Raw genomic sequence first — 12,293 nt, 5'->3', positions numbered from 1 at the left:
CTCACCACAGGGTATAAGGGACTTGCAGGTATGACTATTCTGCAGTTGTAGCTACTCCAGGGCCCACCTTAAATCATCCTACTTCTCAGTCTGAGGCCTGAGACTGCCTGGCAAATGGATGGGGTCTGGTTTGGGTTTGAACTTTAAGATTCCACAGTTAATTTCTCTGCAACATTTAAGATCATGAGATCCAGCAGCCTATCTGTCCGTTTCATCTTACCAGAAACATAAACAAGACTAAGACAAAACACAACACTGGTTCTCGCCCATTCATCCCGGCAGCAGCCTTGTAGATAAGTTCAAAGTATATTAATCTACACAATCTCCCTTCCTGGTGACCAGGCAATGGTCACCTGATTGAAGAAGCAGCAGAACTGGGGATGAGGATATATTTTTTTCCATTTTAGTATTAAAGGCCTTTCCTTCCCAAAGTCTGAATTCTTTTAAAGTCTGGCTCATTCTTTTGACAAGACCTCCATACATGTGGGTCCAGGCAAACTTGCATGGCTGAACAAACAGCTAAAGTAATATAATTAAGTAACTGCTACATACTCTTGGGGACGAGGGGTAGGTTGGCAAGGCTCATATTCCTTCTTGTTAAACTCTCTACCAGTCTGTGGTTGGATTGAGGTTGCTTAGAAGAGGGAACCTAAACTCAACAAGCATTCAATGAGGAAGGCACTTCATAATCCCCTTTGCCGAAGACTGGGTGTCTGAGTTAGAGTCTTTGCAGAGTGCAGCATCCTGTGTAAATGCGGGACGTACGTTCCCCACTGCAAATTGATGCTAACTGAGCAAACCACCCCGTCAGTTTCACCTTCCCCTGTCCCTGCGCTGCAGTGCACAAAGCTATTTCAGTGAGAGCAAGAGGGAAATTTGGCAAGGAATCTTGGCTGGCACTATTAAATCTTGGAATGTCATTCAAGATGTTCTTGTTCTGTTTCTAGTGTAATGTTTAAACCCACAAAATGAGACCGGAATACATAACGTGAAGTTAGAATTAAGATAAATACACTTGCCATACTTAAGCCACGTTTCAATAAGATATGCTACCACTGGCTAAAAGCCACAGATCTTTCTGTATGTATCCACACGATCAACTCTCAGTTGGCCCCAACAACCGAAAAGAACAGCACAGAGGATAATCCAATAAAGCAAAATCATTGGGGATCTCATATAGTTTTATCTTGCAGGAGCGCGTCCATCTTAATTTGCTTTGCTTACGCTAATTTTCAAATTAATTTATGTTCTTGGGCGGCACAATAAAATGGAAATAATCCTACTCCCAGAATTAAGACACCCAGGCAACAGAACAGTCTATTCCAACAACCTTTAGCAAATTGCTTAAATTTTCAGGGCCTGTTTGTCCATTCCCGAGTGAAGATATGAACACCTACTCTACCTGTTTTATAAAGTCTGTGCACATGCCAACATCAAATGAGTAGAGCCACCCAGAGCTCATCAGGATCATTTGCCAAAGTCAGCCTGTAATGATGAAGAGATGTCTGGGATAACTCACACAAAGTGGATAATCCAACATTTGGATAATTAAGAAGTGTATGTTGTCATACACTTATGTTGAGGTGGCGGCCTCGGGATAAACCCTCAACTGAGTTAGATGAAATCGTGGTCTGATAAGGTTGACATTTCTAGAGATAAAACCAAACAAGGCTATAATGATTCTATACCAAAGCACAACACAACATTGCTTGGGCCACCAACCTGAAACTGGGAAGGAGGTCTCTTCTGAAAGTTGAACATTTAAAATTGTTATGGGGGAAATGGATTCAGTAAACACATTCCTGCTAAACAAAAACGATCATCTCTGTGTTAAATTTCAAAAAGTATACATATACCAAGACTCTATATTCATCTACTCACGTGAAAATTGCTTCTTTGTAAACTATTATGTAACATCTACCGTGATATCCTACAGAAATGCTGTACTTGAAGTTATCTGGTTTTACAGAGCGATATTAATTTAGCAAAAGTTACTTTTATAAAATTGAAAGGTAAAAGACTGATACATCAGCTTAAGTTGCAGGAGTTTATGTAGCTGCTTTCTCTGTAGTTAAAAAAAATGTGTACTCGCTATACTTGGAACTTAATACCAGCTCATCTATAGAGCACCTTCTTAAAGACTACGTACTAATGTAAGGTTTTGTAAATTTCTAAACTGTTTTAAATGGGATATTATCTTTTGCAATAAACTTACATATTTTTCCTAGGTTTTAAGACTCCATTACTAGCTTGGGTTGGTTTGGGTTATAAAATTTAAACCTAAGAAGGATGTCCAATGGTCCTAATGGCAGGGATAGTTTTCATTATAATCGCTTCTATATGTTTCCCAGGAAAACAAATAAAAAAAGGGCAGCTTCAGAACTTAGCATGGCAATGATCTCCTCAAGGCCCACATGCCCTGGGAGCCAGAGAGGTACTGTGAATCAATGATGCAATTCCCAGCTTCATTCAGACGGATACATATTCATGATTTTTATCATTATGCCCATATACCTGAAATGTAATTTATTCAGTATTTTTCTTTAATTATTTTTCCCATAATTTTCTTCCTAGAAAGGCAACTTTATATCACCACCATGAGGAAAACCAGTATGATGTTCCAAAAATAAAAGATGAAACCAAAATAATTTTTTAAAATTCTTGCTGGAGACTGTTGAGTATTAATGGTGCTGAGCCTGAGACCAGCTCTCTGTGTTAAAAAGGGAGATTAGCAAATATTCAACACGTGCTAAAGCCACTTTAACACCAAATGCATTTTCTACTTGACTAATCAGGATGCTTGAGAGAGAATCGAAAAGAAAACAACATTCCCATCACGTGATTTAATTTTTTCCCTGCGCTGTCCATGAGCCATCTAAAACCAGTTTGTTTACCAATTTAGGTGGGAAAAACCTGGACACAGAATCAGAAGTCTTGGGTTTAATATTATTCTACTACTCTCTTTTTTGCAGGATGGCCTTGGGAAAGTTAAGCTCTGTGAGCTGCTGATTCCTTTTCTTATAATGCTGAACATCACCCTTGCCTGACAAGGGTGCCTGACAATTAAGTGGGAGAGAACCTTGAGCATTACGGAGGGCACACAACAGGTGCTCAATAAATGTGTATTTATTCCTTTGTTTATTGAAGTAAATTGGGGGAGAAGAGGGAAGATGCCTTTATGGGACTGCAATGGGTTTTCAGAAACAAGCTTAAGGTTTTCTCAGGGCAAAAAGTGCTGTTAATAAGGAATTAACTCTTCCTGGCCTTATTAAGACTAGAAACCATGACAGTGATCGTTAAGTAACAAAGGCCTCAGCGAGCCAGAAGAATACGCAGGCATATCTAGCACAGAACAGCACTCTGGGGAATGAAGGATTCTTGCCGCATGGAATCAAATACCCTAGAGGTAAAAGACACTGCAAGGGCTGGGCCCCTGCCATTTGAAGCATGAGGCAACTAAGAAAGGCTAGATAGATGATGCGTCCAAGGGCTCGTGGAAATCATGCGGGAAGCCAGTGCTGGGAGCAATGTGGTGGGTGGGTGCAACGTGTGAGGGTCTACCAGCCACCAGCACCCAGGGTAGTTCCAGGAACCACTGGCACTAGACTTGAGATGCATTCTGACCTCCAGGTACAGTTTCTTTCTTAGCCGATCAGAGGCCTCAATATAGCCTTCACTTGACAAGGCTCTCATGTTAAGCAGCTCAAGGCAACTTGCTGGATGCTAAAAACGTATTTCTCTTTTTAAGCTCCAAGAAACACAGATGCTTTATGATCATTATGCCCATCAAGCATAGCCTGCAATAAAAAGAGCTAAAAGACAAATCCACACCCAACACTCTTTGCATATGGCGAAAACCATGTTTGTCTGGCTTAAGGCTCATAACCCCTTTGGGGTACTTTCATCCCAACTTCATCCCCATTTTCTTTCCACCAGTTTACAGCCTGAATTCCTGTTGCTCGTGTCTATCACCCCTAGTCCTGAGGTTTCCCAAATATATGATTTCTTCCTGCATCCTCCAGGATCCTCAGCCCAGAAAGAACAACCTAGAGTCTGGTTTCCTCACCGCCAGGCTAAGCCGGCCTCCCAGGTAAGTGTGCCTCTCCACTACCGGCCTCCCGTTGCAAACCCCCTTCTTCTCTCAGCCGGCCTCCACGAAGCATCCCACCTGGTCTCCCCATGTGCACGCCCTTCTCTTTCACCACGTAGCAGCAAAACCAGTCATTGCTGAATTTAGATCTGACCCATGTCACACTCTGGCTGTCACAATCTGGCTTCCTGATAAACTTAGGAAGTCAGACTAGGTCTGTCACTGTGGCTCAGGAGGTCCCACCTGGCTCTCCTGTGGAAGTTCCCAGCACAGGCCCTTTCACTGTCTGCTCTACAGTCACAGGGAGTCACCTTGGGTTCCTCAGAACCACCATGCGAACACTCCCTTAAGGGTCTGTACACACTTTTCCTTCTGCCTGGAACAGTCCTCACCACACCACCCTCCCTGCCCAGTTTGCAGCTCTGCTGGGGTTTCCCAACTAAGGCTTTCCAAGACTACAACCACCGCTGCCCCAGATCATCCCAAATATGCCTCTTATACACTCACCTGGCACCAGAGACCCCTCCATCAAAGTCGTAGGCACAGCTGCCCTTGTACTTATATTTATGTAATTCTTTGATGAATGTATTTCTCTCTCATTAGCCTATTATCTTCCTAAGATAAGAATTCTGCTTATTTTTGCTCACCTTTGAATCTCCAGCACTTAGCACAATGAGATTCAAATATTTTTTGCAGGGATAAATTAAAGAATGAACTGGATTCAGTGGAGAGACAGGAAGAAATGATTCCCAGTTTTTTCCCTTGTCTATGTACAAGCTCTATCTATGCTCCCAGGAGCATCCAGCCTTCCACAGATTGGGGCCTTCAGCAGCTAACGTGGCCAGTTCTCCTAATTCCACTGTGGTCCACACGGCATTCAGGACTCAGGAACATCAAGCCACTACCATCCTCCCCCACCATTTACCTTGAATATTGACAGCCCAGCTTAACCTTGTTTCGGAACAAATTGTTTAACCTTGTTTTGGAACTTAATTAAATCCCAATGCATTTTGCACATTTTACCAAGATACTGCCTTACCGTATGAAAGAGAATATTATTTTGAAATTAAAGCAGATTGTTAACTATTTTTGCTGTAATGTTTCCATTAAAATGCCAGAATTTATTACATGTGACCTAGTCCATTTCAGACAAAATGCAATTTAAAGGAGACAGGGTCTAACTAAAGAAGCATTTGGGACAGAGCATTTTGTCTTGGCTTAAACCACAACTAAAATGAAAAGACAATAAGCATCACACCAAAGGATTATTTCCTTCAAAGCAAATAAAAGCTTTATTTATTTATTTATTTTAATTTTTTGGCTGCACTGGGTCTTTGCTGCTGCGCGCGGGCTTTCTCTAGCTGCAGCAAGTGGGCTTCTTATTGCGGTGGCTTCTCTTGCTGCAGAGCACGGGCTCTAGGCACACGGGCTCAGTAGTTGTGGCTCGCAGGCTCTAGAGCGCAGGCTCAGTAGTTGCGGCGCACGGACTTAACTTGCTCCGCAGCATGTGGGATCTTCCCAGACCAGGGCTCGAACCCGTGTCCCCTGCATTGGCAGGTGAATTCCTAACCACTGCGCCATCAGGGAAGCCTCAAATAAAAGTTTTATTATCATGAATGGTTTTCACGAATTCTCAGAATCCATAACTAACTATGGTATATTAAATTTCACTCTAATGAAACCCATAATTTTTTCACCTGGCAAAACCTCAATATATATTTCTTAAATCTTCAGCCAAACACAGTGACCTCTCATCCGTGCTTGGGATTGATTCCCCAGGTAACACACGCAATGTTGTGATACCCTAGTTACGCTGATAGAACAGCCTTCTTCCTCCTGAGCCAAACGGGCTGAGTCATTTTAACTGCTGAAATCAAGAGTGGTTCACATAGCTCTTCCCCCGAGCACACCAAGTCCCACTGAACCCAATCCCACGTGCAGAGCTCCCATATGCGTGATGGACGAGAGAAGTCATGTGTTTTTGTCATTGTTTTTTTTTTTTTGCTTGTGTGTTTCAAGGTAAAAACAATATGCTTTCTGTAATTAGGGATCAAAGAGAGCAAAATCAAAGCCATGCAGAGCATTAGCATTTGCAAACTCAGACCCCGGACCTGATCGTAATTCCTGGAACTGATCCCTCACTCTTCTCCACTACTACACAACAACCAGCTCCAAGGAAACTTTTCACATGAACCTCAGCCCATAACCACTTTTTTCCCAATAAACAGTTATAAATTCCCTTCTCTGTACCAGGCAAGAAAACTACAGATGCAGCCCTTGCCTCAGAGAGCTTAGTACAGTCCAGTGAGGGGTGGGGGAGAGGGATTCTGACAACAAGCACATGTCCTTCGCTGATTCACCCCCCTGATAGCATGCCCCCCCCTCCTTTTGACCCTCTTAATGCTGTCCTTGTTATTCTCTTATGATGATTATCTGTCTTGAATTATAGCTGTTTGTAGTTTTCTCCCTGTTTCCCAACTCTACGTAACATGTCATGAGAGTAGGAACTTCTTTCCTCCCCTTGTAAAGTCTTAAGTCCAGGAAGTCTTTGTTTAATTAAGCTAAAGACTTCAACATTATGAGCCCTTGTCTGTTCCGTGTGGACCACTGCACTGGCCTTCAGAGTCTACTTTCCTTACAGTTTTCCAGCTCCCTTGGATCCAGCTTCCTCGCAGCTACCTGGGGATCGCTCTAAGATGTATATCTGGCCATGCCATTCCAAGCTTTTCTAACTGTGCCCACCACCATCCAGGGCATAAAATTCCTCCCATAGCAACAAGGTTCCTTGCAATCCAACTCCAACCTAGTACGTGCAGCCTAACTTCCTACCACTCCACTTTCCCCTGTACCATCTCCTTGCCACCTCCTAAAACGTCAGAGTACATTACATATCAGTGGCTTAGCACACGCTGTTCCTTCTACCTGGGACACTGTTCCATTACCTATTTACCATGGGAAATAATTTTCGTTTGGGGGAATAAATGAATAGTAGCCATATTACTACTAATCATGATAATAAAGGCTCCGGTTTCTTGAAGTTACAATGGGCTATTATCAAATGTTTTGCTTCCATTATCTTATATTTTCCACAAAAAATTACCACAAGGTAGCTAACGATGACCCCTATTTCCCAGAAGAATAATCGAGGCTTGGAGGGAGATAAGTAATTTGTCCAAGTCCACAAGTATGAGATGGTGAAGGCTGGAGTTCTTGCAAGGTCTGCCAAACATGAGAGCTTGGGCTCTTCACTCCTATGCCAGACATCAAGTTGCAATTTAAATGTCAACTCCTCTCTGCAACTTTTTCTGATCATTCCCTGCTCCTGCCATGGGATTAGTCACTCCATCGTCCTCCAAGTACTCATGGTGCTTTGACCAGACTGCTGCTTATATTATCCTGGCATTTCTTTTGTCAACCCCTCACACTCATCTCCACCAGGAAGCAAAGTCCTGGGGGATAGGAATTGTAATCTGCATCCCTGGGACCCTCGAAGTGTTTATCACATTGCCTGAGATGCCGTAAATGCTTCATGTGCTTGTTGAACGAATTGGGAGAAAATATGGAGATGGACGCATTAAGAGGAAAAACAATCCAGGGCGGAGAGACAGACCAGAACAAGACCAGGAGTCCTGACTTCAGCCCCCGATTTTCTGCACAGTTTTGAACAAGTACCTTCACCTCCACCCCCCACCTCTGTCTTCAGAATGAAACCATCTGCCTTTTTGGCTTCACAGGCTAGTTAGAAGTGGAATTATATACATGAAAATGCTTCAGTAAGTTTGACTATCTCATTAATTCCTATTTTTAAAGAAATAGTGTTTGAGGGTTTTTTTTTTCCTGATTATAAAAGGAAAGCTGAATCATTTTAGAAAGAGTAAAACTACAGAAATGTACAAATCATGTGTCCTTTAAGCAGACGATACCAACATTATTTTAGCTTCCATACAAGGTCCCTGGGTCTGACCTCTGAGAGATCCAGAGCCTCTGGTGCAGGGCCACATTTCTTCCCCTCTTTGACCTTCAGGGCCCCATGATTGCTTTCTTATTGTTGTTGTTATATTTCTATAATCCTTCTCCATATTTAAGTCCTAGAATATCCTCATGTTATTAAAAAATTATCATAAATATTTAATGGCGACACAAATGCATCACTTATGAATGTAGCATGAATCTACAAAAGTGGGTTCTGATTTTGAAGGATCATTTGACAGAATTGATTCCCTTGAGTCACTGAGAAGGCCAGTGCCCTGGCACGGACGACAGGGACGGAGACTTGCAGGGAAGCCTGTTTCATTCGCCGTTGTCCCAACAGGGTTTTTTCTCTGTGGGCAGCTCCAGTCCCTCCACATTCCCAGGGAAGGAGCCTCTGGATGGGATTTCTCCTTCCTGTCTGGGATTCAAGCCTTTGTGGCAGACATCTGGTGGTTGGTTTCATCTCGGGGGGTGGGGGGGGGCTTTATTTACAGCCCAGCTGTAGCAACAGCTTAATAATAATGCACAAACCCAGGTGCTATCCCAAGTCACGCCATAAAATAACTTGTAATCTGACTCATAACACTTGTGTCAAAGTAGGGAGAAGACTGTAGCACTGAAGGGGGAAAATAGTGGCTCTTATTTACCAAGGGTCTGCTATGTGTTAAACTCCGTGCTGCGAGCCTTACACATAGGTTTTTACCCAGTCCTCACCGTGGAACTGACAAGTAATAACCATTACTAGCCCCATTTTACAGACATGGAAACTGAGGAGCAGAACTGTGAAGTAAAGAGACTTCCTAGTTATGGAATAAGGTCACCTCACCCCTTGAGAAAAAGAGGACCAGTTCCCAGCCAGTAAAATCCTTTCAAACTCCATACCTTGTGCCCCAGCCCCCACAGCCCTTAGAAAGAAATGCTGGGAGTGAGGGTGCTCATCAATGCCTAAATGGGAGACAGACGCCAGAGGGAGGAGATATGGGGATATATGTATACGTATAGCTGGTTCACTTTGTTATACAGCAGAAACTAACACACCATTGTAAAGCAATTATACTCCAATAAAGATGTTAAAAATAAATAAATAAAGTTTCCGAAGTTCACCAAGGACAAGAAAAGACTGGCATCTCTTCTAGCACCAGGAAACAGGACAGAAGATACAGTGGAGTCTAACCTTTAAGACACACTTAAAGTTACTTGTTCAAAGTCAGCTCTGTCCAGCTCCACTAACAGAAGCCAAAAGGCACTGAGATATTTGGAGGCAATTTCATTAGGATAGGACGCACTGGTCACGCATCTCCTAGTACTAACTGTACGATACCCAAACTCCGTCTCTGTCTCTCCCTCTCTGGGTGCTAACAACAGCAGCCCCTGGGTGGCCAGTGGAGGCCCCAGCTTCTCTAGAGTCTGAGCTCACCTCCCCTGAAGAACCACAAGGCACATGTTATTGAGCCACGTGTGAAACTGGCACAGCAGCAGCATGTTTATTATCTAGGAGCACTCTCTTTCCTTGTAGCAGAGGTCTGCTCGATTCGGTGGACTAGGGAGAATGCAGTGGCTATTTTAAAAAATTTAGGAACCTCATAATTCCCATCTCTGTGACTCATCATGGAACAAAAGGAAGGTCTGGAGATGAAGCTGGCTTTTTTATGCTCCAGCTCTCAAACTTTGATTTGTCTAAAAGAATGCTACCACACAGGGCTAGTAAAGTATTTGGGAATTTTATATTTAAAAAAAAAAAAGATCCTTAAGGGAAAGCCTAGCATGAAATAAATCTTCTCTCATCTGATTTTTTAAAATCAGAATTCTTTTAAAGCTAAACAGTGATTTGTGCTTTCAATTAGTTCTGTTCTTTCCACTCACTCCCGTAGCTTGGACGAGCGCCTGCTACACGCCATGCCCTGGGCCGATGGACAGGAACCTCCCAGGTCCCTTTCCTCAAGGATCTTAGTCCACTGTGAAACCTAGGTAGGTAAAGAGAAAATTCCACGATGACAGGGTAATGCCGTAATGGAAAAATGGACAAAGGACAGTGAGGTCACTGAAGAAAGATGATCTTCAGGAATGAGAGGTTTCACCGACCAGGAGATAGACATAAGGCAAGAAATGCTGCTCCCTCTTACAACCCCTGAACCCTTCCTCTCTACCTAGTCAAACTGTTCATGTCATTCAAGGACTAGACCCACTTCTGCAAAATCTACCTTGATCACTGGCTTCTGCCCATATATGTTATGGGCTCCTTGGAAGTTGAGATACTAATCCACTTTTTGCATATATATTTTAGGCCAAGAATTCCTTGATATACAATTACCGAAACCCTCATTAAAGCAAAGCTTCCCCACTCACTGGCTATAAGCACCATCCACATGACCATATCAAGCAGCAACGAAGCTACCCCAAGCTCATTATGCCATCTTTCGGTTACCAACTGGAATTTCAGGTCTCTTGTATAATGTTTATTTTCTCTCCTAACCTGACCCCCCTCTACTACACAAACATACACACATATTTACTCTTCTCTCTCTCTCTCTCAGGAATTTTCTCTAATTAATCTCATCTCAGGAAAACAATTTCCCAGATATGTACAGTGAAATGCTTAAGATGTCAGCTTCAAACTCTGTAGATTTGGGTATGGACTCTAGCTTCCTCCTTCCCAGGTGTGTGATGCTGGACAAGGAGCTTAAGCCTTCTGACTACTGTTTCCTCTCTGAGAGGGGATCATAATATTCGTCAACCTCACAGATTAAATGTGACCATATCCCCAAAGTACCATCTCTGCCACACAACAAACACTCTGGAAATGTTAACTGACATTATTATTGACATATGCATCCTCTGAAGAATATGAATACATTCTCCCCCCATTCCTTTCCATTTGGTCTGGGTATTCAATAACAATTCTTTTCCTCCCTTGTTCTCCTAGCTTAATCATATCACAAGGGTAATAACAGTAACACCTGTATAAGGGTAATGCAAGTAACACTTATTAACATGTTAAGGAAAAGAATGATGGGTTGTATGTAAATAAAATAGACAGCAGAAATCTTTCATTCCTTCAGCAGGTGTTCATTGAGATCATCCTGCATGCCAGGGAACCACTGTGTCCTTAGAAACGCAGGAGTGATGAAGACAGGCATTGTTCTGCAGTTGCTAGGAAGGATGTTCTCATGACAGTATGATGAGTACACAAGGTTGAAGAGAGCAGAGGAGTCCCAACTTGGTTGAGTGGAATGTGGGTCAAGACATGAAGGAGGAAGAGGAGTTTGCAAGGTGGAAGGTCTTGGAAAGAAAGTTAGGAGTGGTATGTCCTAGACAGACGGAATGGTGTGCAGGAGGACGCAGAGGGGAAAAAGGGCATTCTGGGACCAACAGAGCAGTTCCCTTGAGTTGGCACAAGTGTGGGAGGTAAGGGACACTGGGAGAAGATGCAGCTCTAGACCGGGTACCCTGAAAGCCATGGTGAGCAGCTGGGCCTTCATCCTTGACCACTGTGGGGCCACTGATGCTTTATCTCCAAGAAAGTGCTACTTTAAAAGACCGTGTTGGCCACAGTGTGAAGAATTAGAAAGGGACGAGAGTGGAGGCAGTGTGTCTTATCAGAAGATGTAGCAGGGCACCAGTGAGAGATGGTCATGGCCAGACACAGGCTAGTGGCATCGATGGTAATGAGAAGTGCTTGGATGGAGGCCTTTAGATCTAGAACAAACAGAACCCGGAGATGAGCTGGATGTGGAAGGAGGAGACTACCTCTCCTTCCAGAACCCTTTAGAATCTCCATGTCTCCATTCTAGCTGTGTCGTCTTCTGTAAAACCTGCTATCTCATAAGCACCAGCATTCAAGTAGACAGAAAGTTCTTCAGATTTCATGGGTTGTTATGGTTCAATTACCAGAAATGAGGAGCTTGATCCTAAAGATATCACTGTCATCATAAAACCACCAAAATTCTACGCCATCTTATAGGTTTCTGAAAGTTACTATACAGGTCATCCCGTTAGATTACACAGTCTAGGCAGGGCAATAGCTGGGTTTAAGGTGCTCATTATTATCTTTAAAATACTTGATGCCTAAATAGTAATTTAAGGTATTAATAGTGCAGGAGTGCATAATATGCTATTTAAAAACAGGGACTCTAGCAATGGCACTGCTTGGGTTCAAATTCCAGCTCTTCCACGAACAAGCTGTGTGATTATAGGCAAGTTACATAACCTTCCTGTGCTTGTTATCTCATAT

The 12,293-nt window shown here is 43.0% G+C and overlaps 1 protein-coding gene across 1 annotated transcript in view; it reads right to left on the bottom strand.

Moving 5' to 3' along the window:
- DOCK2 (dedicator of cytokinesis 2) overlaps positions 1-12,293 on the bottom strand; it is a 385,217-nt gene that overhangs the window by 217,293 nt on the left and 155,631 nt on the right. The gene's annotated exons all lie outside the window — the stretch shown is intronic.

The sequence above is a fragment of the Balaenoptera ricei genome, chromosome 3 (genome assembly GCF_028023285.1).
Source record: "Balaenoptera ricei isolate mBalRic1 chromosome 3, mBalRic1.hap2, whole genome shotgun sequence".
Classification (NCBI taxonomy): Eukaryota; Metazoa; Chordata; class Mammalia; order Artiodactyla; family Balaenopteridae; genus Balaenoptera; species Balaenoptera ricei.
Note: the sequence above shows the minus strand (reverse complement) of the source record. Positions and strands in the feature narration are given on the sequence as shown.